Source organism: Podarcis bocagei (assembly GCF_964188305.1).
Source record: "Podarcis bocagei genome assembly, chromosome: 6".
In the NCBI taxonomy this organism is placed as follows: Eukaryota; Metazoa; Chordata; class Lepidosauria; order Squamata; family Lacertidae; genus Podarcis; species Podarcis bocagei.
The window spans coordinates 5946270-5973258 of NC_138130.1; the positions used below are offsets into that span (position 1 = coordinate 5946270).

Consider the following 26989-nt stretch of genomic DNA (forward strand, 5'->3'; position numbering starts at 1 on the left):
AAATATTCTGTATGCATCTATAACTTTAACTAAACTTTCAAGCTACAGAAGACCTGTGCAACATTCATTTGGGTTGTTACACTTCAATAACACACTTTGCTCTTTATGCTGTGTATCACCTGATAAGTGAAGGGCACTCTTTATAGAATGTCTTTGCTCTAAGCTACCCATTCACTCACTGCCTGGCTTTCAACATAGTCAAGAGCAAGGACTTCACAGACAACATGTGTGATCTAACTTTATACCTGCAGGGATGAATAGAAGAGAATAGGTTATGCACTAATGATTCTTATTTTTAATATTTGAAGAAGACCGTGAACCTATACATGCTCAGTTAAATATTTTATTTGATGTTGTACAGACCTTAGGTAACTGACTTGTATGTTTTTGTATTTCAAACTAATCCTCTATATCATTCCCAGTTATGAACAGCAGTTGCTCCACATATGATCAGAGTATTGGCTTCTAAACTAACTCCCATTCTAGGTCAGAATTCCACCCAATTTCCACCCTTATATTTTAAGTTTTCATAGCCTTGGACATTTCACAGATGAAGAAGGCTCTTCTCACTGTATGAAGATACAGAAACAAATCTGGGTTTAGGTTTAAGTCTGAGACAGGAACAGCCTTGGTCACATTCATTGATGACCTACACTAGGAAGTAGAGAGGAAAGCAAAAATCAGTACCCCCAGCCATGAGATCCTTCTGGAGTATTTGGCTAGTAGTGGTTTTGATTCTACCTGTTTAATGTACCTAGAAAGTAGTGCTGGGTGAGTAATGTTCAGCCCCTTGGTTTTCTTAAGGGCTCTGTTTTGTCTTCTATTCATTTTTGCACCTACATGGAAGGAATTGTCTAGACATTAGGGATTGGGTTTACGAGCACTGATCTCCACAGCAGCAAAGCAAGTCTAGTCTCAGCCCTGCAACCTCCATTCCCATTAAAATGGGGGTTGCCGGTTTCTCACTGACCAGAGTCTGGGGACTAACAAAATGTCTACAATACAGGCAGGAGTTCAACTTGCATCAGCAGTCTTTCCTTAGGGAACAGCTGGGACAGAACTCCACCCAGCTGCACTGGCTCAGGGTCTCTGACAGAGCTATCAGTAGGCATTGTGCTTGGAGTCCTGTGTTGGCTTTTAACAGTGTCCCCTTTCATGGATTCCAGATGCCTCTCAATGCAAAGGAACTGATTAATCAGTTCAGTCCAAATCAACTTTGCTGGGATTCCAGGGCCTCCTTGGAATTGATCCATGAGGGTTGCATGCGGCCAGTGCAGTCAGAATGCACTGGCACAATCAGACATAGTTCTTTTCCCCTGGCATAAACATGAAATTCTATTATAGTTTACTTTTGAACTATTATATTTTATATGTTTTTTAGGTTTCTGTGTTTTACCCACATTTGTTTAATTTTTTGTGAGCTGCCTTGAGTCTCATTTCTGAGGGAAGGTGGGATGCAAATAAAGAAGAACAACAACAACTGAAGTTGGATAGCAGTCATCCCTGCTTTCCCTCAGATGCCTTTTAGAAATAGTATTGTTCAGACAGCCTGTCCTGCACACACCCAGCCAAGGAAGGCAAACAAATGATAGTTCATTCTTTAGGGACCAAAGCACACACAGCAGTTCTTAAGGTGTACTGGACGTACTAGGTGTACTACATAGATGGCGGGGAAGTTGAAACAACAGTGGGACTGTGTCCCCGCTCCTCCCAGGCTTATGTACTCTTGTCTGATGGAGTGTGCAAGTGCAACCTGAGACTTCTCATGCACGGAAGTCGTCCCTGTTGTTCCATCATCTAGCACCTCCTGGTTCTAGGAGACAGTAGGGCAGGGGGTGGTGGGGATTCAACCGGCCTGCCCCTCATGTGAACAGCCTCTTCCTCTACTCCCCATACATCCTGCACCTCTGTCTCTGACACCAAGCCCCATAAATCACTGCCCTCCTCTCTGGGTCAATCTCTGGGCACCTTGCTTCTGTCACACACTTGTCAGAGCCCTGCCATTCCCTGACACAGGGCTTTGGAATCTTATTTATTTAGTTATGACCAAGCAGTCTTCATTCATACGTTATAGATGGTTTTTACTGCTATTGTTGTGGTTTTATGTTGCACACTGCCTTGTTAAACTTCCTATGAAAGTGTAGTGTATAAATATGACTACATTAATGCATACATGATTTGGGGCCCAGCATTTTACCTGTACGCTAAGCCACTCAAAGTGTGGCTGTTTGACTGCAGGGAACTTGTTTTAATGTGAGAAAAAGCACCCTGTTACCTATCGCTGAAGACTCTTTCGCCTGCAGTATCTTTACTCTTCACATAACTGAGGGCTGCAAAGAGCTCCTCATCATCTTCAAGGGACTTCCAGAGAAGAACTTCCCAGTGAATTATGCACTCAGGAAAGAGAACAAGTTGTCGACTGCAAGGAAAACATTGGGGCCTAATATAAATAGTAGAATGCCTGGCATCTGGTGGGTGGGGCTTGTGCATTCTGCTCCGGAATTGGCCCCTCCCTTCAGTGTGTGTTCAGTTCAGTTCAGTTAGAGAAGCCAAATGTCACTCTTGCCTCACAATGTTGTTTTTGCTTCTCTCAGACAGTATTTTATTGTGTTACAGTTTTCTTTATTATTGAAGATTTGTTTGACATATACGTGAGCCGCTAACTTTGCTGAAAGGAAAAGAAACCCCGCTGAAGAATGGTGGAATATCCTAAACTGGGTGAGTTAGGTGATATTCCCAGTCTGACAGGAGGATTGGGTTTTTTAATCAGGAAAGAGAAAAACAAGTTGTTGGCCTGCTTAAATCTCCATGTTCATCTTTTATTTAGGTCAAATGAAAGATCAAATATTCAAAATGAATTTAAACTATATTAGAGGTTTGAGTTCTGATCACTGAAAAATATCTAGCATGGCACACAGCGTGCTGCCAACTTTGGTCAGACTGACAAGGTCTAATAGTCCTTAGATCTTGCATATGCCATAGATTCTTTCTGAAGCTGAAGAAAGCAACATAATTAGATGGCCTGATGGGCACAGATCTGTGTGGCTTCCTGAGGGAGGAAATAAGGCCATTGGGTCAAAATCTGGATGAAAAGTAACCAGGAAAGGCTAAAACTAGTTATAATGTTTCTGCAGAGTGGGGGCAGTGAATGTGTTTCCCCCCTACCATTCAAATATAATATATGGACATATTTGAATGACTATTTCATTGACATATTGAGCCCATCTCTACTGTCTACACCAGTGTTTCCCAACCTTTTTTGGGCAAAGGCACACTTGTTTCATGAAAAAAATCTCGAGGCACACCACCATTACAGCCCCGTGACGGCAGCGCGCAGCGTCACGCCGGGAGGGACATGAATTGCTAGCAAATTACATAATCACCTCCTTGAGGGCTGGCTCATCTTCTCCGAAGGCAGAACCCCATTAATTAACAGCACAGACTCACACCATAGCCAAGACGAGGGGGGAAAACCTCTGTCATGCACAGTCATGCACATGTGGGGGCTAAATGAGGACGAAGACTGGGCAGAGAGCAGGGTTCAAATCACCCCACCTGGCCAGGACAATCCCTGGGTGCTCCCTTGGGCCACTCGCCTGACCCACCTCGCAGGGCTGTTGTTGCGAGGATAACATGGGGAGAACCACGCGCGCCCCCGGGAGCTCCTTGGAGGAGAAAGCGGGCGATGAATGCAATGCACGAAATATATGAGAGGCGACCAGGTTTTGCAGGTGAGGGGCCCCCGCCAGCCTCCGCTTCCAACACCCGGCGCAACGACGCCGAAGTTTCCCCTCGGGCTCGGTTCGGGGAGCAGCGCTGCTCCCCCCCGGCTCCCCTTCGCCCTCCCGGCTCTCTCTGCCGCCCACTGGGGACCCCCCTCACCTGCCAAGTCCGGAGCGCCGGTGGAAGTTGCATGCAGGGCGCCGCGTTGCCATTGCATTGCACTGCACTCCATGCAACGCCTGCACGCATGCATTGCCTTGCACGCATGCCAAGGGGTCTCCCCGCGGTCCGATGCGTCCCCTCCGGCGCGGATGCAGCATTGCAAAAATAAAACCCCCCGACGCAGCCCTACCTGGGGGGCAGCCTCCGCCTCCGCCGCTCCGCCTCCGCGGGGATCCCCGGGCTCCATCCTGCCGCCCGATCTCTGCGGGGGCGCAGGCAGGTTGTGCGGGGTCTGCACGGAAGAGCCCCTGCCCGCCCGCCCGCCGCCGCTGCGCTCATTCCATGGCCGGGAGAAGAGCGCTTCAAACAAAACGCCCGGCCCGCCAGGCCACGCTGGGAAACGTAGTTCGCGCACCCCGTGCGGGCACGGAGCCCAAGGGCGAGGGGACTACGGATCCCGGCAGCCCCCGCGCCGGGGACGGAGGGGGAGAGGCCGGGTGCAGGGATGGAGGGACGGGTGGGCGAGCGAGTGAGTGAGTGGCAGCCGCCAAGCCTTGGCCGAGAGCCAGGAAGGGCCTCCCCGGAGGAGGAGGGAGGCGCAGGGCGGGAGGGAGGGAGGGAACCCCAGGGGTCATCTAGTGACGGCGCCCCAATCGAAAATTTGACTTTTTAAAAAAAAATCTTTCGAATTTTTTAATTTTTCCCGCGGCACACCAGGCAACATCTCGCGGCACACTAGTGTGCCGCGGAACAGTGGTTGGGAAACACTGGTCTACACTATCTGCAAGGACAATTATATAATTATGTTCCAGTGGCTACTACTGGGTTTTTGTAGTTTAGCATTTCAAGACAGCAGTAAAAACATGAGCACAACAGTTTTGAGCCCATATATAGTATACCTCCCCCCCCATAATGGGAGAGATGGGGTATTGCAGACCTAAGTATATACCATGTGGTGGTGGTGGTGGTGTTGCAGCTGCTGCTATTATTTTTAATTTATGTATCACCTTTCACAAGAGTCTCAAGCACACCATAAAAGCAATTAAAATAGTTTTAAAAGCAAAACAAAAAAAACACCAAAGGTAGGTTTAAAACCAATAGACAATGAACACCTAAGGCTGAAATCTTTTCATCCAGCTGGAAAAGCTTGTTGTAACAAAAATGTTTTTGGGAAGTACAAATATTGGCCACCCGCTGAATCTCATCAGGGATATTTTCCCACAAAACAGGGGCAGCCACAAACAGAAAGCCCTGCTTCAAGGTACGTAATGTTGAGAGGGCTTTTGATATTTTAGGTAATTCAAGGAGAAACCTTCCTGCAGAACACAGTTACCTACCAAAAGCTTGAACCTGGTCTGATAACAGATTGATAGCTAATGCAAGTCCCACAGACAAGGTGCAATATTCTGGCAGTCGTTTTCCCCAACAAACCACTGCATTCTGCATAAGCTGCAGCCTCTGGATCAATCACAAGGGTAGCCCTACATAGAACACACTGTAGTAATCCAACTTGGAAGTTACCAGTGCATCGACAACTATGGTAAAGCTATAGCAATCCAGGCATCAAATTCTTGCAATATCAGCAAGGCAAAGGAGATGGTGTTGGACATTCAGAGGAAGAGAGGGGAACTAGCCCCGTTGTATATCGAGGGGCTGTATGGAGACAGTCTCTTCCTTTAAATTCCTGGGAGTTTACCTTAGTGAAGACCTCACTTGGAAATTCAATACAACCCAAGTGGTTAGGAAGGCCCAACAGAGACTCCATTTCCTCAGGGTCTTAAGAAAGAACAATGTCAAACAAAAAAATGATTATCTCCTTCTAGCGGGCCACAATAGAAAGTGTCCTTTCATACTGTATTACAGTGTGGTACGCTGGTTTGACAGCCACGGACAGGAAGTCCCTACAGAGGGTGGTGAATACAGCACATGACATCATGGGCTGTCCCCGGAGTTTGCTAGATGACATCACGGGAGACCGCTGCCTCCGGAGAGTGAGGAAAATTCTTAGGGACGACTCACACCCTGGCCAGCACTTCTTTAATCTCCTACCTTCGGGCAAGAGATACAGAAGTATAGTCAGCCGCACCAACAGTTTTTATCCATGGGCTGTTGGGCTGCTGAATGGAAAAAAATAGTGGTGTAATTGACTTCTGACAAGCACACAGAGCGCGAACAAGACTGAATGTATGTGGGGGCGGGGAGGGCTTGTTTAATTTCACTGCACACAGGTGGTGTAGTGCAAATAAAGGTTTATTATTTTTTTTTATTATTACTCTTGCAATCTTCTTATAATGACCGCTCCCCGCTTAAAACGGGGGGCAGCCTTTGCGTGGACGCGTGCAGCCCCTAGATCTGGAGCGGCCCCAACAGCATAGGCTTGGCTTTGCCTTCCCTCAGGTGGGATACCTGGAGGTCTCCGCCTACCTCAGTCAGTTGTCCAATCCCACCTGGGGGAAGCGTTGCCAAGGAGACCAGGCCAGGTAGGGGAGGGATTACCTGCCCACACAATAGAGGGAGGATCTTACCTAGGAATCCTCACTTGGCTCTAGAGCTTCTCCCACCCTACCCACCCTCAGTTAATGTCTTATTTTGCAGATTAACTTGTCTTCACAGGTTTTGCAGGTTAACTTTTCTTCACAGGTATGCGGGCGCTGCTACGTTAAGGTCGCTGTTAAAGGGCCGGAAAGGAATTTCCCTGCATTGGCAGGTTTCGCCTTTCCCGTAGCAAAACGTCACAACTTTGGCGGTATCAGGCCTTGGGCGGAATCCTTTTGTCCATCTTCCTCTTGCGGCGGCGATACCAGGGTTCCCCGTTAAAGGGGTTTTCTGAAGGGAGGCTTTGGCCGTACACCGAAAGGTCGTCATTGCTCTCTCCTGCGGCGGCGGCGTTACGGGGGCGGCCATCTCTGCTTGAACATATGTTCTCCAGAGCCGGCCCATCCCCCACACACACACTGGATAACCCTGATGCTCCCTAGGTCCCCGGCTGGGGACTGGGGAGGGAGAACGCCCAATGCCTGAGCCAAGGTCTACCCATATTGGAAATTTAATAAAGTTGTGGCCAATTTAATCCCATAGCACGTTGTCTTGAGTCGTTATTCACATGACGGGGGGACCGTGCAGGATCTGGGGACTCCGCCTGTCCACGCAATGTCTAGCTTGAATAGAAATGGGCAGTTGAGAGTTTAAAACGCAAGTCTTGGCTGACCCTGAGAAACAGCCTGGTGATCTGACCTTCCTGGAAATGACCCATAAGTTGACTTTACAGGATGGGACTGCAGCCTCTGGGGGCCTAGCTGAAATCTTCTGCCTTCTTGTTACTCTCATTTAAACAGGTAGTCTCATGGAGTCTTGCTGCTCTTCCCCAATGTGCGTTAGGCCTGATGGTCTAAGCCAACTGCTGAGATCAGCAGCAAGTGGAGATGGCAGTTCCTTACTGCCTGCTGCTTGTACAATTTGGCAACAGTGCAGCGTTCCCAGTGTTGATGGGCCCTTCATGTGTGAGGCCCTGGAAAAATTGCCCCTTGGGGCCCCCTAAAAAAGCCTGATTCCAGCACATGTCAGTTTCATTGAGATTTTTCTACAAGATGATCATTTTTGTCCAACAACTGAGAGTATTTTTTTAATTTTTTTTGAGAGGAATACATATGAAGTGTGTTTAGGAAGAGAAATAGGATGAAACCACCCTCAGGTATTAATCCATCTTGCTCACTCCTCCCTCACTCCTTGCTACATTAATCAATTTTATTTGCATAAAATGGATTGGTTGATTCAGATTCTGGAAAATCCTCTATTTGATGTGCCTTCATCTGCATGAGCAAAATTTGCATGTGCATGTTAGCACATTTTCCTGCCGTCACATTCATATAAATCCCCACCTGGAAGCGGTGCCTGCCCCACCAGATGAGATTTTACTTCCTCCATGCAGCAACATCTACAGGGAAGGTTTTTTTTTAAAAAAAATAAAAATAAAAAATCTGATTGATCTCTAGAAATAGGAAATGAATTCCAATAGTGTTTTCACCAGTGAGAAAAAGAACTGTCTTGGCATGCTAGGGTACCCTAATGAGGAGCTTGTGTATGATCACAGACGTCACCATGTGTGCTGGTCACAATTATCTCCAGAGATCTTTAATAATATATCTTCTGCTTCCAATGCTTCTTTCTTACTATATTCAGAACTGCTACCAGTTTGAAACCCAGTTCAATTTGACAGTTGGATACCAGGAGCTATAAAAATTTTAGGAGTTGTGCAAGTTATTTAGTTAACTGTTAATATTTTCCTATTAGTGACCCCTAATGCTAGGCATTATTTAGGAAAAAATGTGTTGAGGCCAATAGTTTGGAGATATCTGTGACATAGCTGCTATCTGCATCCAGTTAGGCATCATATTGCTATCCAGTATGCTCAAATATTCCATTGTGCAGCAATAAAAAACTTGAGTGTCGTTAATACTCTATCAAACCTCCAGTGCAAGACTAATAATATATAATGAGATTTGGTGTATTAGCAGCTGTTATGTCATGACAGTTTGCTAATACAGTTTGATTATGGTCAAATAGGTTTGGGCTTATCTCACAGGTAAAGCTAGAGACATAGAAGGATAACCCAGTGCAGGGGTCATCAACATCATGCCTTTCTGATAGTGCTAAACAACAACTCCCATTATTCCACACTGGCTGGGGCTGATAAGAGCTAGAGTCCAACAAAATTTGGTGTGTTCCACCCTGACACCCTTTAATCTAGTGCAACACTCCTCCAGCTTGGTGCTCCCATCACCCCTTGGCCATGCTGACTGGATCCAATGGGAATTAAGTCCAAAACCTCAGGAAGCCACCAGGTTAGGGAAGGCTGGTTTAATGCAAACTTTCCCCTCGTAAGGCAAATTACCACAGAAACCATATTAAAGAATATCTCTATTGCCAATATGTCCACAAACACAAACACATGACCCTACGCCTACCAAGCACTCATGATATCCCAAATCTTACAGCTGCAGAGATGGATTGGCTAGCAAGCTGGACAAGGATCCCACTCCCCATTCATCCATGAAACTCACTGGCTGCTTTTGTGCCAGACACTCACCACATCTGCACCATACATTTAAAACACATCAACTATAAAATGAGGAAAACATTGTTGGGTTTCAGCAATCTTGCATGCCTCCAGTCAGTAGAGGACAGGGTTGGCACTAACAGATAGTCCAGAGAAAATTCTCTTTGTGATGTTTCCAGTCAAGCTCCCAAGCTCTCCCCCCCCCCCTCTCTCACCCCCACCCAACATGGCTTGAGGCAGTTGTGAAACTCACTTCCACCATGTAGGCTCTGGATCTGAAGCCATTTTTCTTTCTTAACAGTGTGACTTATGTGTGTTATATTTACTCTTTGTAAGCAATGCCAGTGATGTGTGAATGAGACAGAATGTGTGCTGGAGGGACTAGCTAGATCCACCTTCCATGCTATTAACTCTTTTATATAAACTATAAACCAGGCTTCCTCAAACTTGGCCCTCCAGATGTTTTGAGACTACAATTCCCATCATCCCTGACCACTGGTCCTGCTAGCTAGGGATCATGGGAGTTGTAGGCCAAAAATATCTGGAGGGCCGAGGTTGAGGAAGCCTGCTATAAACCAACCAATATTATTATTTTTTCAACAAAAACTCAGAATGACATCTAGCATTCTTTATAAGAAAAAGATCCAGCAGTTTCTACATGTACTGTGTGAAACCAGTTTTGGAACTTGTGTCCAGGTGTGCCTATCAAATTGCTGGACTGGTGCATTGTCTTCCATGCCAAAAAAGCCCAGTTTGTTGCACCTTTTGTGCATCTTGGCAGCTAGTTGCCTAAGTAGCATGTGCCATGGACACACTTGCACACCTTACGTAACCTACACTTCACAAAAAGTTCAATTTTCAAATATTGCAGTTGGTGGAGATATGTTTTTGTGATGTCACAGCATTTCAGCTGGATTTACTATTGTTCAACTGAACCAGGCTGAAACCTGAAAAATAGGGCATTCCCCCAACCAAGGCTGCCCCAGGATATGAAATTATGCATGTTTGGAGGGAAGCAAGAGCTCTAATGAGCCACCTCTGCCATCCTGGAAATGTTACATCTGTTGTCTTCACCCTGATAGAAAGGCAGCATGGTTACGAAACATGTGGTCCATTAACTTCAGTAGCTGCCATTTGCAAAAGCAGTGCCAGCATGATGAATGGAGCTGAGAGTACACAGAAAATAATGATAACTAATGGTCGGGAATGCCTAGGGACTTGTTTCTGTGACTTGATGTCTCCAGGGTGAAAAGACAAGGAGGGTTTGTATAAGACACAAAGTGGAATTTTTGAATCTGTGATGGATGCATTAAGCACCTTTAATGGCTTCATTGCTTGCAGTGGTTCTGTGGCTTGTCAGAGTTGACACACAGCCTCCTTCACCAGAGGTGTGCAGAAGCAATTTAATGAAGTCAGCACATGCATGCAGTTTCTGTGTGGGTGGCGGGGGGGGGGGTATTGCTACTGCTGCCAAAAAGATACAATGCTCTATATTTCCCATTAAACAATGTCAGCCGTTCTAAAAAACCAACACAGCAACTAGAAAAATCAACATCCACATTGTACTGACTTTTCTTTTTAATCAGTTCAACAAATCTTTGCCAAACATTTGCAGAGCGTGCCATCAAAATGCCACTCAAAGGTGGGGGAAAGTGTCACTTTAAAAGTAAATGTCATTTTAAAAGCAAATATCATGAAGTAGGGAAAGGCACTAACTTGGTGGCCAAACTGTTGGCTACATGAAGAACGTGCATGAGCAGACATGGCAGCCAGCACAAAATTCTATTGGTGTTCTCATTTACATCAGTTGCAATAAGCAGATGGGCTACAGAGAGCCAGAGTGATATAGCAGCATGTCAGTGTGGAACGTAGAGTATTGGGCTTAGAATATGAAAACCTGGGTTCATATCCAGTGTGGGAACCTGTTCACATTGGATAGACGAGCAAGATAGCATGGAGCAAGAAGAGCAAAAAGTTTGCAAAGTATCTGAAACACCCTGTTTATTCTACATCAGCCAGAACGTGAGGACCTTTGACTGTTCCAGAAATCACCATTATCAGCTGAAGTTCATTTAAGACCAAATACAGTGGTACCTCAGGTTAACTAGTTAATTCGTTCCAGAGGTCCATACTTAACCTGAAACTGTTCTTAACCTGAAGCACCACTTTAGCTCATGGGGGCCTCCTGCTGCTGCCGCGCCACCAGAGCACGATTTCTGTTCTCATCCTGAAGCAAAGTTCTTACCCTGAAGCACTATTTCTGGGTTAGCAGTAACCTGAGGTACCACTGTATGATTTCATTCTTCTCCACGACCGTTATTCAAAGGCTCAGAGATCTGTGGTGTTTTGAGACTTAGGTCAACTCATAAGGTAAAAAAGAGAGAGTCCTGATGGCTCACACAAAATGTCCCTCCAATATTCTGTTTTCACCAAAAATGGCTTGTCAGATGCATCACGAAACACTCTTTTAAAGGCTCCCCTGCCCTCTATTAGACCTAAGCTGGCTCACCTAGCAGTAGCACCACTGCTGAACAGAGTTTAGATCTGTGTAATTTTATGCCAGTTTATTTCATTCCGGCTTCTTATGCGTAGGATTGCTCCCTTGGTCTTCCTTTGTTTAAAAAAAAGGGGGGGAGACTTCCACATTTTTAATTAGTAACTGTGGCATTATGATCTGGAGAAAGACACTTAATTGGGCTGCCTGTGGTTTGTTTTGCATGTGTTTTTTCTTCAGATTTTAATCCTATCTAAATTATGTTGAGTTTAATGGGGAAAGGTTAACATATTTAATTCATAAAAAGCATAATCTAGCCAAAATCCAATATTTTTAAAGACCCACTGATTTTAAAGAGAGTTAAGCATGTGTTTAGCTTTCCCCCATTGAAATCCAAGACAATTAAAATAGTTTAATTTTGGCTGGATTCTGCCCAAATTAAATAGCACACCGCATCAATGGTGGGATGGTGGTTTTTATTGGAAATCCAGATATGTTGTCCATCATATTGCAGTTTATTCCCTTTGCTTTTTAATATAAAAAATAAATTTACATCAAAGCAATTATTCTATGGTCACTGATGCAATTTCATTATAATTTTGAGCTGAGCAGCCAAATGATAATGAAATTCAGAAACCTGCCCAAAACTCACAAATTACTCAGTTATCTCCAAGAATCATTCTGATTTTTTTCAACTCCATAACCAATTTCATCTTAAGGATTATTTTATTAAGAAAGGCAAATACTTAACTCACATGAGATGATGGGAGATGTTACTAATAGAACATTACTTCTGTATACTTACCCCCCCCTTTTTTTTTTTACAATGCAAGGTACAGAATATCCTGTAGGTTTTTTTTGGGGGGGGGGTTGTTGTTTAATCTTTTTTAAAAAAATAAATAAATCATAAGCCAGTGTGAACTGAACTGAAGTTTCGAAACATGAGAAAACAAAACTGATCAATTTCTCAATCCCTAGTTGTTCCAAAGTTGTCACTGAACTTTTGCCTCAAGTAGAAGGTCCAAAGTGAATGCTGGAGGTCCGCCACCAATTAAACCTCTCAGGCAGAATTGAAACATATGCCTGGCTGAGTTAAAAAAAATTCATGTGTGGCCTTCCATTCTTAAACATGACCTTTTGCCCCTACAGCTGCAGCAGGAGACCACCAGCCTGCACTATAGACCCCTCATATGCCAACTGTGAAACTGCAGCCAGGCTGAAGCACTGGGCCCGGGGTTTCCCCTCTGATTTCACAAGTGGCATTTGGGCAGTACAGGGGAGGCAGCAGCAAAAGGGCAATGCAAATAACTGGATGGGTAGGCAAAACTAAAAAATTCAGAGGACAGAGGTTATGAGAAAGGGAGACAGAAAGCACACTTCCTTTTTTTAAGGAACTCAAAACAAAAACAGAACACTTTTGCTGCTGCTTCAAGCAGCTGGACAGCTGCAAACAGCAGCCCAGTAGCCAGTCAGTATCCTTCTGCAAGATGGAAACAGCACTTATTGCTAAGTGTTAAGATTCTGTCACAAACACCTGTGAAAGAGGCTGAAAAGACTCTTTCAAGAGGGTTAGGCCCTGTGCTTATTTAAAACAAGACTTCAGTTTTTTTAAATATTCCTGTCATCATTGCTGAAAGACTCTGCCCACTGATTCCAATTGACACTGTAGCCTTATTAGACTTTACCGATTGGTAGGGTGAGCATTGCTCCCAGAACAGGGAGGAAGGTTGATACCGAGGTTTGGTTCAGAGAAAGAGTTTATTCTGCTCTCCGGACAGCAGAAGGCACTGCATGAATCGGTTCACAGCAAGCACAAAAGCAAGAGAAATTGCATACAGTATATATATCCTCCAGGCACCCTCTCCCTCCTTCCCCAGGAATCCAGCCACGTCAGCTTATACACGTAAGTTGACATCACAGATGTTCCTTTTTTAAATGAAATTTTTATTGATTTTACAAAGTTTTAATAGACATAAACAAACAAACAAACAAACACACAAACAAACATATATAATTTCATATCCTTTTTTCCTTAAACCTTACTTCATCGACTTCCCCATACCTCCCCTTTCTGCATCCCAATTTCCAAAATTATTTCAGCAAATCCTAACAAAACTTATTTTTTTATCAAATTTTCCCTTATTCTTTTCTTTTACTTAATCTTTTGCAGCTGTAACCCCCAATTTTCCCTAGAACTTCGACATTTTAACATTCATTAATTTTGCAATGTTTCTTAAGATAGATTTTAAATTTCTTCCAATCTTCTTCTGCCGTCTCTTTCCCCTGATCGCGGATTCTGCCAGTCATTTCAGCCAGTCCCATATAGTCTATCACCTTCATCTGCCATTCTTCCAGAGTGGGTAGATCTTGAGTCTTCCAATGCTTTGCGATGAGTACTCTTGCTGCTGTGGTGGCGTACATAAAAAAAGTTCTGTCCTTCTTTGGCACCAATTGGCCGACTATGCCCAAGAGAAAGGCCTCTGGTTTCTTAGGGAAAGTACATTTAAGCACCTTTTTCATTTCATTATATATCATTTCCCAGAAAGCCTTAATCTTCGGGCACGTCCACCAAAGGTGGTAAAAGGTACCTTCAGTCTCTTTACATTTCCAACACTTATTATCAGGCAAATGATAAATTTTTGCTAGCTTGACTGGGGTCATGTACCACCTATAAATCATTTTCATAATATTTTCCTTTAAGGCATTACATGCCGTAAATTTCAAACCGGTGGTCCATAACTGTTCCCAGTCAGCAAACATGATGTTATAACCATTGTCCTGTGCCCACTTAATCATAGCTGATTTAACTGTTTCACCTTGTGTATTCCATTTCAGCAACAAGTTATACATTCTAGACAAGTTCTTAGCATTGGGTTCTAACAATTCTGTTTCTAATTTTGATTTCTCCACCTGGAAGCCAATTTTCCTGTCTTGTTTGTAAACCTCCATTATTTGGTAATAATGGAGCCAATCTCGTACTTTGGTCTTCAGTTTCTCATGACTCTGTAATTTCATGACATCACAGATGTTCCTGCTCTTGTACTCTTAACCATAAAAGGGTGTTCCTATTCCTGTAGTCATTATCTTATCTAATATTCCTGTCATCATTGCTGAAAGACTCTGCCCACTGATTCCAATGACATAAGTCCAAGACATCAGCAAAGGCTTTAAAGATACCCCTTCCCTTCTTCCCCTGCTCCAGATTCAATAGCAACATGGGACTGTAGCCAAGACATCCCCCCTAATGCATAACAATATCTTCATCATTCTGCACATTGCAAATATAGGGGTTAAAATGCCTGTGGGAGCTGGAGCCAAACTGGATGGGACGTAGAAATTGATTAGAGTTCCTTACTTTTCCCCCAAGGCTTTTTCAAAGCAGCCATGAATTGTGTGTGTGCAAATTAGATTGTAGGCTTCCAGCCTCATATAACGTTAGTATGTTTAAATCTAATTAGTGCATGAAGGGGTTAAAACCATAGAGTAAGCTGTCCTGCCAAGCTTAGCCTATGTTGTCACTTCCTTACTTGAGAGGAAATGGGCCACCAAGCCTCTGCATACAGACTTTTGTATGTGAGGAGTTCTGAGCATGACTAACCAGCCTCTTTTGTTTCAGACCGCAATGAAGTCTGAAACTAGCTTTTTTCTCTATCAATTGTTTAGAAACTTTTATGTTTAGTAGCCAAGAAATGTCTATGACTTACTACATGCGTGGTCTATCTCTGTGCTAGGGAAGTGGACATTTTGGAACTCATCTGAAGAGCACATTTTAAAGGCTTTACAGCCTATATGTCCATGTTTTTCTTGGCTGCATGTTTTATGATGTTAAATCTCTGCTGGGGCTTTCTCACCAAAGAGTACTTGCCCCAAACTCAAGCCTTTGTTCAAGGATTCAACAGAAGCAACAGGAAATGAAATATACTCAGAGTCGCAAAGTGATTTCATGCTCTTTATTCAGCTCATAGTGGCGAGGAGGAATGAATGAAAATCCCCTCACAGTATCTGCTTTATATACATTATTTACACAATGGGCTGCACATGTTTGGCTAATTCCAAAATTCTACTGTAAGCCAATCAGGTTGTGGATTCACTTCTATCTGGAGTAGGATTGGGTGGTTCCTGCCAACCAATCATACTGCTGCATTGTTCTAGGACCAATCAGACTGCTGCATTCTGAATCCTATTGTTCTAGGACCAATCAGACTGCTGCATTTTGGATCCTATTCAACTCAGTACATAACAGGAAAGAAGGAGGGAGGCTTAACCCACCAATGGCATGTCTCCGATTTAAATTCACACGTGCACCAAAGCTGCTGTCAGATTCAGAAAGGAAGAAAGTCAGGCAATATAGTTATTGTGTGTGTGAATTTAAATCGGGGGAGCCAGTGTGGTGTAATGGTTATAGCGTTAGACTAGGACCTGGGAGAGCAGGGTTGGAATTCCTACTCAGCCATAGCTCACTGGGTGACCTTGGGCCAGTCACCATCTCTTAGCCTAACTCACCTCACAGGGTTGTTGTGAGGAAGAGAACCACAGTTCACCACCCTGAAATCCTTGGAAGATAAATGAGGGAAAGAAATGTAATAAATAAATAAACCCTCCCCCAGCACTGTATCCCCGAAGCAATCCAAGACCATTGTGGTAGCTTTTAAGTCTTTAAAATGCCAAATTACAGAGCCCCTATGCACATCTGGTTTTGTCCCTTAGGTTGGGACAATGAGACTGTGATGTATGAATATGTGAAAATGCCTTATACCGATTTGAATAATCTATCTAGCACAATACAGTGGTACCTCAGGTTAAGTACTTAATTCGTTCCGGAGGTCCGTACTTAACCTGAAACTGTTCTTAACCTGAAGCACCACTTTAGCTAATGGGGCCTCCTGCTGCTGCCATGCCACCGGAGCACGATTTCTGTTCTCATCCTGAAGCAAAGTTCTTAACCTAAAGCACTATTTCTGGGTTAACGGAGTCTGTAACCTGAAGCGTATGTAACCTGAAGTACCACTGTACTGTTTATTTGTGGAGTATTTTAACTGGAGGTGCTGGAGGTTGAACTTGGTATATTACAGATGCAACACATGTGCTCCCAATGACTCGTTTTCTTCCATTATCAGAGCATGCTAGGAGCCAGATGTGACATTATTGGGCCTTAGGCTTATGTTACCTATTTCCAAATTTATAATGTAGGGTATTTGGAGTTCCCAAAATGCTTCCATGGAAAAAAAGAGAGGAGAGGAAAAACATCTGCAGTGCTTTTTGATAAATGCATTGATAAGAAGAGCCAAGCCAGCGCATAACATGATGCTAATTGACTCTGGACAAGATTGATCAAGTTCTGTCAAAAGCTGAGAATACTGTTGCCGAAGCCAGGTTGACCTTTAGATGTACCTGATGACAAATGCAATTCTAATTCATTTGCCTAGAACATCACTCTGCTAGAGGACATTTTCTTCAAAAACTACTTCGTAGTAAATAACTGAAACACACGTTATATTTCATTGCCAAATAGCATTAGTGATATATCTCTGCTTTAAACAAATGATTTATATTCATATTGTTATGAATTTTTTTTGGGTGGGGGGGAAGTCGCCTGTAGGCAATATCCTTCTATCCTTTTGGTCCACCAAGCGTTAAAATATAACCCAGGCTAGCTTCCTGTGTTGAGGTGATAGCCTGGGTGATGGGCCATTAGGGAAGCAGAGGAAAGGGACTCTGTGTGAGACTGCAAATGGGTGGAGTTCAGCAGATAGTTAGAACTCAGCATAGGCACCAGCTCCTCAAGGCTGAAACACTTTGCTCCCCCATTATGGTTTTTTTAAGGGGGCCAGGCCCCCTCAATGTTCAGAGGGCATTTGATGTGAGGACGTCGTGTCGAGCCCCCTCGATCATCTTGAGAAGCTGGTGCCTCTGAAGCTCAGAGGTAGAAGGACAAAGCCTGAGTTTAGAGTTGAAAGTGTCAGTGATGTGACATAGAAGTAAAGCAACAAGCTGGGGAGAGAGTCAGAGCACCGTTTGAGAGCAATGATAGATTTCTGTTTGAATCCAAGGCTGCGACTATGGGAGAAACAAGACCCTTTGCGGGTGTTGATGCTGTGAACCCCTCAATCAATGGTTCAGGTTTTATACGTGTGTAAATAAACCATATATAATAAAGACGCCATGGTTTCCATTGTGCCTCATTCCAAAAGGAAACATGAACCCTGGGTGAGCACCTGGAACCTCAGGAATCTTGTGCCACTCAGAGATTGGGATGGCGTGCAATGATATCATATCATATTATATTACACACACACACATTATTTCATTGTCCCCACTGGTATGGGACAAGCTATTACAACAACAGATCCATTGTGAGGAGAAAGCGCTAGAAATTTATGAGGGTCTGTCACCTCTCATTTATACATACACAAGATTAACTTTTGGCAGCCAGCCCCCAGACAGACAGTGCTAGTTAGCAAAGCATCCTTAGTATATTATTGGAGTGTATGTATACACACACATATACACATACATATATCAACTTTCTGTCAGCCAGTTAAAAACCACAGATTTCTTTCTTCTTCAGCCCTAGTTGAGGTGTCTACCAACTAGTAGGTGCAGTGGCGTAGCGTGGGGGATGCAGGGGGGCCCGGCCGCACCGGGTGCAACATCTGGGGGTTAGGGTTAGGGGGCGCAAATCCACGGGTTAGGGGGCGCAAATCCACGGGTTAGGGGGCGCAAATTACTTGCCTTGCCCCGGGTGCTGACAACCCACGCTACGCCACTGAGTAGGTGCCACCCATCAAAGCTCACCAATGCTCACTGGGTGAGAGTCATCAGCTAGCAAAACCTTTACCATTCGCTATCCTGTTTCCCCAGGCAGCTGTTTCTTCCCTCATACTTCCCTCATTCCAGTGACTGTATAAGCAAGCCTAGCCAACTTCAGGCCATTTGGTAAGCAGGATGATGTCACAAAGCTACATAGCTAATAAGATTTGACTATGTAATAGTATTAATTCTAGTAAGGGAAGTCAGTTATGTGAAATTAAGAGAGGATCAAGCAATTCTGCAATTTCATAATTTCAACACTGCCAATGATGTTTGCAGAGTAACAATCACAACCCTCTGAATAGTTTCAGCTCAACCACATCTTCCCATTGGACAGCTCTTCCTACAATAAATACGCACAATTTATACATTTGTTACTTTTGCCAGACAAATTGTATGCATCCCAAACCCTTCTCTTTTCATTATTATTCATTTTACTCTGTGGCATAACATGATCCCTCACAAAATATAGTATACTCTAATGAAGTTCAAACAGAAATATTAAACACGTTATGTGGTTTCCCCCCTCGGATACAAGCCCCCCCCCCCAATTTCCACAGATGTGGAATCTATCAAATTATTTGTGGCAAACAAACACTGGATTTAGTTGACAACTACAATCAGAAAGCTCTGACTACAAAGGATATGTGTCTTGCAGCAGAACAGAGCACTCACCTGTCAGTAGCAAAGTCTGCAGGATGGTACCACACAGTCTTGTCATCCTCGCCATCAAAGGTAAACTATTAATATGTAACAGGCAATAACAAAGCAGATTCAGATCAAATTAATTATTCACTCAATGCAACACACTCTACAACTCTATTTTTTAAACTAGTAAATCTGCAAAGGGAATACATTTTCTCGATACCAGATTAAAACATTTATGGATGTTAAAAAAGAAATAAAGATAGCTCTTTAGCAATTTTTTAAAAAAACCCCTGAAAAACAACAGTCTTTAATGTTTACTTCCAACCAATTCATAGCACTAAGCCTTTTAGTTAGGTAATTTTAGATTCTGGACTTAATAGTCTCCAGACAAACACCCCCTTTCTTTAGATGGCCACGTGTGTTGATTCGCTTACTTCTATTAATTCCTTTAATAATGTGTGTGTGTGTGTGTGTGTGTGTGTGTGTGTGTGTGTGTGTGTGTGTTGAAGCACTGCTTAATACAAACCACAAGTGTTTGTTTTCTTTGTGGTAGTAATCCAGGAAAGTGCTTCTATGTTTAATGATTTTTGCCTGAAGCAAAACTCTATGTATATTGAGAAAGTTTTGCTAAAATGAAACATTTGTATGGATTTTGAGGGAGGACAGATGTCATTGAAGAAAATTAGCAACATTTACCCAGGGAAGGTCACATACTCTTACGCTATCCAGTCACGTTACTTAATGCTATTGGAAGTAAATTTGGAGGCGTCTGTGCTAGCAGAATATGTGTAGAACATTCCCTGGGAAATTAAGGGAAATCCAGTAACACAGGTGAAATTTCTCAGGGGATGGGGAGCTGCACACACCCCTACAAACATAAAACCAACATTACTTGTGATTGCATTCTATAGGTATGGCATTGTTGCAATTGGTATGTGGAGATGATTTGAAAACCGCTTGCTTGCACAGTGATTGTTCCATATATTAGCCCGGACATACAGCCCAGGTATGGTGGGGTTCCATGTCCCCAGACGGGAGGGAAGAGACTCTCCTTTCAATGCAAGTAATATGCTGAGCTGCTCTTTAAGCTACAGCTGTGTGGAACAGCCTAGTGCTGCTGCTCATAATTATAATTACAGGACACTATCCTAAATGTCTGAATTACAGAATACTCTTCTACTCATTTCCAGTGTAGGAAACACCAGCTTTTGTTTCTTCTGTTCATTTCTTATATTTCTTATATTGCTGCAGAACCATTCTTTTTTCTCACTTTCTTTCCTGTACACTCCTACCTTGGTATACAAGATGCATTGTGCAACTTTTATGACCCCATGGACTTACGCTGCTGAATTGGCTTTCAATAATAATGAGTCTGTTTCAGCTCTCTCTATATCCTTTTATGGCTGTTTATGCTGTTGTGTGTGGTGGACTGAAAACACTAATATGATCTATGCCATTGAAGATTTCATATATACCAAGGGTTAGTTCTCACTGAAGTGATAGAACTGTGTATTAGACTGTAAAACTTCAGATTGAAGGTAAAGAATATCCTAAACAAACAAACCAGCTACACACAAGCCTTCTTCAGGCATTATCACCAGAAGAAGGAACACAGGAAGACTGGGGTGTGGGAGGGGGCTGCCCATTTTGCCCCACCCTGCAGCCCAGTGGCTCCGTATACGATTATTGTGAACTTCTGCCTGGACCTTCCTCACTACAGAGATTCACTGTAATCATGGAAGGAGCTGGTGAAAGTCATGCATCCCTGGGGGAGCAACATGTATATCACTGAAGTCCCACTCTACTCATGTTTCTTCTTCTTGTAATAGTGCCTAAAGAAGGCTAAAAACAAACAAACAAACAAGGGTTCTCAATTGACCTGGCATGTTAGGGTTATGTTTTTATTTTTTAATGTGCAGTGAATTTATTTGGAATAGAGAAGCCCAAACTACAGACTGAAGTGGTACAGCCCCAACACGTCTTTACTATCTTGGTGACAACTAGACTCAGCTTAAAGCTATTCAAGGTGTTTGTCTTCTGAAATGTCCTAAGGCTTTTTAGAACAATCTACAATCTATACGGGAAACAATGCAAAGGAAGATATGTGTTTGCTAGGTTGCAGTGTGATTCTCATATGCATGTCCATCGCATAATTTATCATTGTTTAAAGCACAAGTGCAAGTAGATAAATAGGTACCGCTCTGACGGGAAGGTAAACGGCGTTTCCGTGCGCTGCTCTGGTTTCCCAGAAGCGGCTCAGTCATGCTGGCCACATGACCAGGAAACTGTCTGCGGACAAATGCTGGCTCCCTCGGCCTATAGAGCGAGATGAGCGCGCAACCCCAGAGTCATCCAAGACTGGGCCTAACGGTCAGGGGTCCCTTTACCTTTTAAAATATGCAACATTTGATGGCTTGCAGCTGAATGGGTAAACTGCCTCAAGACATTTTGGGCCCTGAAGTCAAGGGAAGGATGGAATTTGAATCATACCTCATTGCCGGTGATAGGACAGCATTGTGCTGCACCTGAAAGTAGCAGAGTCCCTGCCCGCAGGCTCATAAATTGAAAGGACACAAGGAGAAGGGGATTCAGAAGGGAGAAGAAAACAAGCAACTCAATTCTAAATGTTACAAGGCTCTTATAATGACCACCTGGGATGGAGATTGACTACTCACTGTTGAAAAAACAGGCCTTGTTGTCCCTCTAAGAAAAAAACACTTGGTGATCAGAACTTCCTGAAAGTGGTGGTAATATAGTTGGAACGTGTGGTCTTCTCTGACCACCTGACCACCTGAAAGTGAAGGTGGCCTCCCACACTCCCAGTAAGGCAAATAAACGCTACCTTATCCAAGGGCTTTCTACATGCTAAATCACGGGCCTCATCACAATGATGGCACCATGCCCACACATACCGTATTTTCACTCTATAAGACGCACTTTTTCCCTCCTAAAAAGGAAGGGGAAATGTGTGTGCATCTTATGGAGCGAATGCAGGCGGGAGGCTCTGCTCAGCGCTCCCTTTAAAGAGCCGCACGGAGCGTGTGTGCGGCTCTTGGGGGCTTTTCCCCGAGGAGGGAGAAGGGACTGACAGGCTGCCCTTCTCCCTCCTCGGCTCCTTCCACAGGCTCGGCTCTTGCTTGCTTTTCCAGGAGGTGGGGAAGAGATGAAGGGCAGCCCGTTGCTTTCGCTGAAGCCAGAACAGCAAGAGGGATAGCCACACGAAGCCTCTTTAGCGCAGCGGGAGCGTTCCTCCCACTGTGCTGAAGAGGCTTTGCGCTGCGTTGGCCTCTTCAACAACATTTGATTCAGAATATTTTTTTTCTTGTTTTCCTCCTCTAAAAACTGGGCGCGTCTTATGGTCGGGTGCGTCTTATAGAGCGAAACATGTATACTAATAGACACCACCCTTTTGCATATGCAAACTGTATTACAATAGCTACTAGAGACATAAAATATAATTATGCTAACAATCACAGTGAATGCTTTTAAAAAAATTCTCAGCGCATATACTTCTGTCCCAAATCATATCCCACAAATATAGTTTCCTTTACTGCTTCTTGCTACTATAAAAATAGCTGCTAGCTTGTTGCAATATATAAATATTTGGATGACCTGCGAAGGGCACGCTTATATGTATTGCCCTAGAGGCATTCATCTTGTATTTCACACAAGTACTGCCTTTTTAAACATCCCTTATCATTTTCTACTGCTAACAAATGAGGTTCACTGACACAAAGTTGGCAAGGAAGGAGTGAGGATAGAAATGTCCATGATTCGGTGGTAGGGGTGATTTCAAAGATCTATTTCTTCTGTCAGTACACACCACCAATTGCAGTAATTGATGTTTCAGCCATTACACCACCGGCTTTCACAGACAATGTAGATAATTAACCAGGCTCCACTTTTGGATGATTATTTCTATCCTCCGAGGAACTTGACGGTATAATGGACAAAATGTCAAGAATAATTAGGAATAATGATAGTGGCAGATATGCTGCCAGACCTAAAATAGGGTTTTGCCTTGTCTTGGGGCAGTGGGGAGCATGGCTCAGGCACATTAGAATTCAATTCTGTGGTTTATATGTTCCTTGGGAGATTGTTAACATTTTTCAGAAAATACAAAGTGGAAATGAGAGTGCTCTTAACACATCTCAAAACATGTTTGAATGAAATTAGTCAAACAGCTTATGCATGTCTTTAAATTACTAAAAATGTCCTGTGTTTTTTGTGGGTGTGTTTTACAAACTTCAGGACATGCTACCTTATTAATATATTATTTATGCAGCACACATGCACGTAGGTCATCATTATGCAACCCTTTGCATCAAAGTTTAAACCTTCCTTCTGTTCTGAATCCAAGAAAATATTATTTTGCTTTTATGGAATGCAGTATAATTGTTTATTCAGCCACCATGCAAAAGTGACTGTGTTCCATAGTTTAAACATCACTTGTATTCTGCAGGTTGAAGGACAAGGGAAGAACGGTAAAGATTCTTGGCCCTCTTCTGATACTCCTGGTCCACTCAGTCTTACTGGACCTCTGCATTTGGGAGGTCCCACTGCCCTACCATTGCTGTGTCTTGAGAGGTGCATCACAACAGTTGCACAACAATGGTCTTACCCCTTCACTGGTGAGCCATTACATTCTCTGACGTGCCATAGCAAATTATTGTTTCTCTGTTTGTATATGTTTTGAGACTGGCTTTGTATGTCAACTTGTGAGGACACCTGTCCTGAAAAGTGGGATATAAATACTTTAATAAATTAAATACAAAACAAATAGCTGTCAGGCCTCATATGGTAGCTGAACCATGCTGGAATGCTCTATCTACAGTCTGTCCTTAGGTCTAGCTAGAGGATCAAATCTAAGCAGTATAAGCCATGCTCTGGGCACCTGTGTTTAGGGTGATTTTGGCCAGTGGCAAGGGCCCAAAAGAGCCGTCAGGAAGGTCCAAAAGAGCAGTCAGGAAGGTCCATGACCTCTCTCAAGGTCTCGCAGGATCTCACAAGGGGAATGAAGGGTGAGATCTTAAAGGGCCATTTTGCCCACCCTTGGTGTTACGTTACAGCCACACTGGGCTATTTGAGTTGCTGGTTGACAGGGCCAAAAAGGATTTTGTTCCCCCAAACTGGCCCCTCGGCTAGGGTTTTTTCACCTTTCCCTTGGGGACTCAAGGCCTACGTATGACATTGGGAAGGATCAGAGAGAGAGATTGGCCATGGCATGCCCTAAGGTCAGTTTGGGGCACATGCAAAGCTGAAATTTTTCACTCCTGTCACTTCTGAGGCCAAGGCTCAGCACTAGGTGACTCCCATGGTGGCTGGTGGGTTTTTCTCTACTCTGAAGGAGAACTAAGGATGGTTGGAATGTGGAGTGAGATCCCTGCCATACTGCCATGCCAACCACTTTTTCTACTGCAGTCGATAAAGATTTGGCCAATCCTGTATCCTGCCTAGTTATTTCAATGCTGTCACAGAGTCTCAAATTGTACCTGCCAGGGCAATCTATTAGCTACCCCAACCCCCGAAAATATATCCTTAGATGTTTTGCTAAGCAGCAACCTCTCAAGAGGGATTACAGTATTCAATACATTTAACTATTGTAGCCTTAATAATTATTTATACTAAGGTCAGTAGCTAGGCTGAGAGGTCTCCCCTGGTTCATTTTAAAACAACAACAACAACAACAACATATTGCATTGGCCATCTTACAATCTGATTGCAGGGAGGACGATTTTAGAGGCAAATGATATATGTGTGTTAAAAAGTCAACTATTTTATGTTCAAGGATTCTTATGTTACTCTGGTGTTACTCCATTGACAAGGTTCTCTTTCATTTGCTTATTCTAAAAGTTCCTAATTTTGCTGCTATTGACATAGCTCTTTCAAACGCTCACCCAGAAAAGAAGAGGAGGACTCTTTTCCCAGTTTTGAAGCAATCAAGGTTCCATACCGTTTTTCATCAGGCCCCTGAACCCAAGTACTTTGCAGCTGCATCAGGTGAATATAGATTTAGGCTTTATGGGCACAGCACAAGTTTGTGAAGCTGATGTTGCAGAGGTAAGAGGCTTTCACAATACTTCTATTTTCTTTTCTCATTTGAATAATCTCACTCATTGTTTTGAGAGCTTTTCTTTTTAAAAGACCCATAATCTCATTTAGTGATTAATAACTATCTCCTTGACTTTAAAAAGTATCAGCAGCTACCCAGATGCTCCTGTTGGCTGTCTTAAAGATTCACACAGTGCATTGCAGGCTAATGCTTCTAACTTGATTTCTGTTAACTTCTTGAGGGCTGGCAGCCTTTTGTCATAGCTTAAACAAGGAGGAAACCTATGAACTGCTAGAGGGTTGGCATCCTTTTCTTGTGTTCTATCAGAAAAAAAAGTCTCTATGGTAGTATTCTTCCTACTGAGAAACACAAAACATCAAATATGTTGTCTAACAACTACTGACGATAATAGGGAAATGGCTGGTTCAGTAATCCCTAAAGAAAGATACCAGTTCAATATTTGATAGGATTTTCTTTTATTTCTGACCATGTCACATCTTCCTACCTCTCTAATTAATGCATTTTACCTTCCTCAGATCACCCCTCTGATCTCTCTCCTCGCTATTTCTTCTTCTTCGCAAGGGACAAGGTATTGTACTTGAACACACACTGGAGTGCTAGCCCTGGAATCCATTCATTGCTGTGAACTATCCTTTCTTGCGCAATTTATCAAGCCCCAAAGTGGGCCTAGTGGTAAATACACAGCAGCCAGCTGCAAGAGCAGCCTGACTAGGTCACGTTTTCCTTTGCATGACATCACTGAGTTTCCAATTTCTCTATCCTTCAAGTAACAGACAGTGAAGTTGAGCAAGAACAGAGGAATCACACTTAAATGTTGTTTGAGACAGTATGGGGCTGTTGTTTCAATACTGGTCTAAGGGGCTTACTCACATAAGTGCATCACTTTATTTTATAATTGCTTAAGGCGGTTGCCAACAACAAACACATGCATGCACAATGCTTGGTTTTATGATGACTAGTTTTTTCAACATGGGATGGCTCACAGCAGAATACGTGGGCCAGCCTATTCGAAATGTGCCCTTTCTGTGATGATACAAAAACTTGTAGTAGTGTTTTATTAGATGCAGAGGGGCAGAACAGCTAGAAGAGACCACAGCTCATCAAAATAGCTGCTACTTTATGCTGCTACTTTACCATCAGGAAGCCCCAGTGGTCGGCCTGCACCTCCTTTTGCCCCTCACAGCCACACGTGGACCCAGATAACCAAAATTCAGCCGGTGATTCTGGTACTTGCATAGATAGGCCACTTCCTTACAATTCTTTTCTTATATCAGGTGTGATTTTGCCATGCCAAAGCTTTTCAAAGTCACAGTGGCTGATTTTCAATGGTACAATACCTTTCAGGATTCATTCTTGACATGCTCACTGGTGAGAAACGCTTGTGCAAAGAACATAAATGCACATCCAAAACAATCAAGACATGACACCTGAAGAGCATTACAATAATCTTCCAGTATAGTTTCATAGTATACAGAGGTCCCATTAAAATTGCTTTATATCATCAGTAGTTCTTATTACCAGTGGCATAAACATCCACACCTTTTTAAATGTTACTTCTAATTCCTGGGAATGGTCTTGGCAACAAACCGTCTAATTATGACCTTTTAAAAAGTATAGTTGAAGGGCTATATTGATTAAGTGGGTGGCTTCTGAGTTAATATAACTAGAGGCTGACCTGGCTAAAACTCTGGTTGCTACAACTGCCAACAAAAATGATGCCTGTGGTGTGAGACCTGCTCCTCTATCAGGCTTGATTAGTCAAAGGCCCAAGAACAGTGGATTAAGCATGCAGTTGGTTGTTGCGCTTGACATAAAACCCTTGGGATGCATGATGCAATACCTTCCATATTGAGAGAGGCATAGAAATTACCATATTTTTTGCCCTATAAGACTCACTTTTTCCCTCCTAAAAAGTAAGGGGAAATGTGTGTGCGTCTTATGGAGCGAATGCAGGCTGCGCAGCTATCCCAGAAGCCAGAACAGCAAGAGGGATTGCTGCTTTCACTGCGCAGCGATCCCTCTT

General features: G+C 43.4%; 1 long non-coding RNA gene across 5 annotated transcripts in view; it reads left to right on the forward strand.

Annotated features, from left to right (window-relative positions):
- Nucleotides 1-2280: 2280 nt before the first annotated feature.
- LOC308589454 overlaps nucleotides 2281-26989 on the forward strand; it is a 31000-nt gene continuing 6291 nt past the window's right edge. For all 5 annotated transcript variants that reach the window (XR_014009268.1, XR_014009269.1, XR_014009270.1 and 2 more), the window contains exons 1-4: nucleotides 2281-2718; nucleotides 23356-23524; nucleotides 24795-24953; nucleotides 25482-25534. This is a non-coding gene — a long non-coding RNA (uncharacterized lncRNA). The remainder of the gene's footprint in view (nucleotides 2719-23355; nucleotides 23525-24794; nucleotides 24954-25481; nucleotides 25535-26989) is intronic.